The following is a 5318-nucleotide window of genomic DNA, read 5'->3' as shown; positions in this document are numbered from 1 at the left end:
CATTATTTTAAACTGTTTTAAATATAAATAACAAGTGATAGATGTTATCACAATCTATTGCTTGTCAACTTTTTTGTTGGTATCCTGCATTAAGCTGAACTCCTTGATCTTAAAGTAGTAAAATAATAGGTATTTTTTATCCAAATTTTCCTTTTTTGAGATCTTGTTTTAAGAAAATCTTTTTTTGTTCTAATTCAACAAATGTTTATTAAACACTTACTGTGTGTCAAGTATTATCCTTGGCATTCTTTTTTTCCAAAATAAATAAACCTGTTATAGTTATCCATGACTCTGAGAGAGTGAGCTATGCTAAGAATTACCTCTAGGGTGAACAGTAACATCCTATTATTTCAAAATTCCTCTGGCAATATATGATTTCAGAATGATAACCTCTTCCTGTCGTGCTTTCTTCCATCCTAGATATGCATTGTAGATGATCAGGTGGTCTGAATCCACCATGGCCAAAGCTGATTTCGCAAGATCTGCATCATCTTTTCGACCAATTGGTGTGGTAAAAGGAGACTTATCTGTTATAACTGCAGCTAGTGTTGCCACTGGGTCAAGGCAGCCAAATACTGTACCAAAAATAAGCGTCTTGCCAGTCTTGACATACACAGATAAAGCTGCAAGGTGTTGGCCCAACGGAGTCAGCTGAGGCTCATTTAGCTTACAAGCTCCAGTTTTTTGGAGGAAATTCATTGAATGGCTGATCACTGGGAGCTGAGGCAGATCTAAGGCTTTGAAAGGGAGATCTTCAGGATCATCATGATTACACTTCATAATATGAAGGCATAATTTCTCTAAAGGTACATGTAAGATTTCAGGAACAGAATAATCCATAAAGCCTTCAAATTTTTCTCTTGTGTACCCCCAGAAGCAGAAGCCATCTCTGACCTGCCCAGCTCTCCCCTGGCACTGCAAAGCACTGGCTTTACTGACAAATGTCTCAATCAAAGAACTCATCTATCTGCTTTCATGGCTCTTATTTTCTTCTGTTTTTCCAGTATCAATTACAAACTCAATATCTGGAATAGCGCTACCCGTCTCTGCAAAATTTGTTGCTAAAACAATCTTTCTGACTTCTGCAGGAGGAAGTGTGAGTGCTACAGCTTGACCTTGAGTTGAAAGAATAGAATGCAGAGCTATCCATTTATATCATTCCGAATAAAACCTTCTATCATTTGATAGGAGATCATACAACTGCTGAATATGAGCAAGGCCTGGTAAAAAGGTTAATACTGCTCCTTCAATATTTCCGAATTGGGAACTTTTATCTAAATATGCAAGAAGTTCTAAAATGAAATCCAGCATGCTTAGTGAAGTTGCTGTAGTTTTGGTAGAATAGATTTAAATCAGCATTTGCTCTAGTCTGAACTGAAATATATTCTTAATTTTTTTTGATCCCCCTGCTTTGCTTGTACCATTAATGGTTATTTCTTCTTCCTTCTCCAGAAATTTCTGACAATATCCTGACTCTTTTTCCTGTACAAAGTCTGTTTCTTCTATTATATCTTCATGTTGAAAAGCCTCAGCAGGATAACTTCTTCCTGAAATCCTGAGAGTGGGGGGGTGTGTGAAATGTGTGGAAAATTTTTCACTGTCCACAGCGGCACTCATAGAATCAAGTAGAGATCAGAATGTTTTTGGAAAACTTCCCTTAAGATAGTTAGTAGGAAGTCTGACTGGACACTTCTTGTATGAACCTCATCTACAATAACATGAGACACATTAGTAAAAAGACCATCTTCTTGAAGTTTCCTTGACAAAACCCCTGTTGTACAGGAGAGTAAACTGGTAGATTCACAAGCTTGAGATAACATCCGGATCTGATATCTACACAAAGAATTCCTTCCTCCAGTTCCATTTTCACAGCCCAATTCATCACACGCTCTGGTGGCTAAACTCACTGCTGAGATCCTTTGAGGTTGGGTACAGGCAATGTTACATTTACTTGCTCCCTACTCATTTAGAAGCAAATCTTCCAACAGAAAATGTGGTATCTGAGTACTTTCATCACTCTTTGTTTTACCTGCCACAACCACTCCCCAGTGCCTTTAAGAGTTTCTACACCTGCATCCTGATGTTTAAATACAGGAAACTGTTGTCTTTCCTTTAGAAGTCTCTAATACTTAGGTGTGCTTTGCCACTTTCTAAAGAGGTTTCTAACACGTTCCAAATCTTCCGCATTTGCTGATATCAAGGACAGTGCAGAAAAATCCTCATCAGAAACTAAATTTTCCCAAGATTCCTCAGGATCATTAGAGATTTCTCTCTTATTTTCAGAATGCTGTTGTTGCTGCTGTTTCAATGTATTCAAAAGTTGGGCAATAAAAGGATCACATGGTTTATTGGTTTTCATTTTATTTAATTCTTCTCTTTTTTTTCCTCATCACTGTACTCCAGCCAAACATCTTGGGAAGTAGGATGAAGTCACTGATGAACTGACTGCCCTTTAACTAAATGATAAAGAACTAAAGTGCCTCCCAGGTGCTGGTCTTGCATGCCATCCTCTGTTAAGATTGTAGGCATCCTATCAGGACAGCATCTTCAGACTTGATTACCCTAACCCTACATTTCCAGTATCTACATTGGAACTTTTTCAAAGGAAGGATTTGGACTTTTGGGAAGAGTCTTCCTGAACCAGTCAATCAGAAATTGTTTGGGAGATTTTCCAGTTCAACTTTGAGAAGTACAGTCAAAATTTCTTACATCATGAGGTTCTTTTTATCTTTCTCTTCTTAAGTAGCAGCTGCAGATTTTTTCAAATAACTTAAAAGTTCAATGCACTTTCTCCTTCTATGGCCACAGGAAGCTTTTTTCTTTCATTTTGTTGATATGAAATCTTTATGACTGGATTAAATACTGGATCATCTTCTAAAGTTTCCATTTCTCTTTGAAATTTCCTTATTTTTTCCTGAGCCTCCCTTTGGTCTTGCTTGTTTTTCTTTTTTTTTTCTTTTTTTTCCACTTTAAAGGTAGCCGCTGTTTCCTTTGCATCCAGCAGTTTTGCTGCAAGATGTAAATAACTTTCGTTGGCGTCAATTTTTTTTTTCCTATTCTTCTAAACTTTTAGAATTCTCATTCTTTTCTTCTTCATTTGTTGTTCAGTGTACTGTGAAATCCATTCTTTCATATTTGCTTCCATATTTCCTTCTTCCTTTTTTGGCTTCATCTTAGTGTCTTATTCTTTTGTTTGTTTTGTTTTAGGTTGCAATGGTGGTGAAATAGTGCCTTGTATAGGAGAGGGCAATTTCAGCCTACTGTCAGGTTGTTGCCTTTCAAATTCTTGACTGAATCTTTCAGTGCATCATTTGCAAGGTTTAAACAGAGCCAGTTGAAGGCAGAATGAAGGTCACCTCCATGTAAGAGAGCATTGGTCGTGACATCTTCAATGTCTTAGTCTTAAATAAAAACGCTTGTAAAGCCATGTAAAAATCCTGCAATTTTTTGGCATTAAGTCTTCCAGAAATCACTCTCTTGTCATTGTTTCACTTTTCATTGCTCACTCCCATAATTCCTTGCTCTAATTTGTTATTAATTACCACTTTCAAAATAGATTTACCCAGACTTGCAGGACTACCGAATCATTTGTAGAATTAAAACTATAAATTTTGGGGCCTTGCTTGACTCAGGGCTCCCTGGTGCTTGCAGCGGTGTTGGAAGGGTGGCCTGGACACTGGCTTTTTGTTTTGGGCCTCCTGGGCAGTTCCAGCCCCAGTGGTTGATTTGGCTCTGAAAGCAGACATGGCAGCCCGGACCGCCAGACCACCATGGCCACCAGAGCCTTGTGTTTCTTGTCCTTGCCGCCAGTGTTGCAGCTGTGGCAGAAGATCATTCGCGGTCCAGGCTCTGGCGCTGCCACCAAGAGCTCTTCACATTCCCTGGCTCCTGTGGCACCAACCTGCACCCTCGATCCCAAGAAAAGCTTTCCTGCAAGAAGGTAACAAACATATTTTCTTGTCTTTTCTTCTTTATGTTTTTTACTTGCCATATATGAGTCTGCTTTGTGTATCTTGCAAATTAGCTATTCTGCTTTACTGTTCTCCATGTCATGGATCTGTTTTTACAGCAGTACACACTAAGCAATGTTTCCCCACTGGTGTCTCGTTTCATCTATATGATATCCACATGGATCTGTTTCTGAACCCTCTGTTCTGTTCCATTTCTTTGTTTGGGGCTAGAGCATCATAGTTTTGATAACTGTTGTTTAGTTGCATTTCTTCAAATCTGGCAGGATGAGTCCCCTCCTCTTAAACAAAATTGATTTAGATATTTTGACCTTTAATCTTTCATAAAATTGTTACTCCTTGAACCATCTTGCTGAAATTTATCTTGACATTGCAGTGGTTTTATAAATAATTTGGATGCAATTATGTTTTTAAAGAAGACAAATTTTGTCCTTAAACTTATTCTCCTTTTATCTATTTTGGTTTAGATTTTTATTATTTTGCATTTGCTAGGATTTTTTTCTGCATACGTTATAGTCTTTTTGTTTGCTTTTTGCTTCGACTTAAGGTTTTTCTATTTTTTTTTTGAGTGGTGGTCACATTATCTTGTAATTTTTTTATTCTGATACATACCCTAAATAGAAAATGTATGCATCATGTATCTGTACAACTTAGAATAACATAAACATCCAATAACTCACCTCAAGCGTAAGAAACAGAACAATACTCTCCATGATTGCATCTCCCCACTACCCACATACCCTATGGAGGAAACCTACACTCTCTATTATTGGGTTATTCATGTTCTTCTTTTCTTTATTGTTTAATCATAAAGCTATTCTCATACAGTATCTTAATTTGTTTCACATTGAATTTTATACATTAAAACATGCTTTGTATATTTGTCTGAGATATTTTTCTTTTGCTCAAAGTGAGAATGAGCTATGTTAATGTGTATAAGTGTAGTTGATTCTTTGATATTACTATAGAATGTTCAATTGTCTGAATATACTCTGAGTTATTTATAGTTTCTGTTGTTGATTGACATAATGAGTTGTTGTCAATACTTTTTAACGATGACTGATGCTGCTGTAGGCTTCCCTATACATTTCTCTTGGTACACAGGTGCAGACTTCCATTGCGCAGCGGCTCTCACAGTGTGAACCCTGGACCAGTAACATCAATACCGCTTGGAAACTTGCTAATAATGCAAGTTATCCAGTCCTACCCCAATCTTACTGAGTCAGAAATATGAAAGGTAAGACCCAGCAATATGTGGCTGCTATATTTTTAAATTGGTAAATGCATTTATGAAGAAACATTATTGATTTTGTAAGTTGATATTGTACTTGACCGTCTTCCTGAACTCTC

The 5318-nt window shown here is 37.2% G+C and overlaps 1 pseudogene; it reads right to left on the bottom strand.

The window, feature by feature from the left end:
- Positions 1 to 233: 233 nt before the first annotated feature.
- On the bottom strand, positions 234 to 3991 carry LOC100584603 (annotated as a pseudogene).
- Positions 3992 to 5318: the final 1327 nt, after the last annotated feature.

The sequence above is a fragment of the Nomascus leucogenys genome, chromosome 9, assembly GCF_006542625.1.
Source record: "Nomascus leucogenys isolate Asia chromosome 9, Asia_NLE_v1, whole genome shotgun sequence".
NCBI lineage: Eukaryota > Metazoa > Chordata > Mammalia > Primates > Hylobatidae > Nomascus > Nomascus leucogenys.
This window is presented reverse-complemented; position numbering and strand designations above follow the sequence as displayed.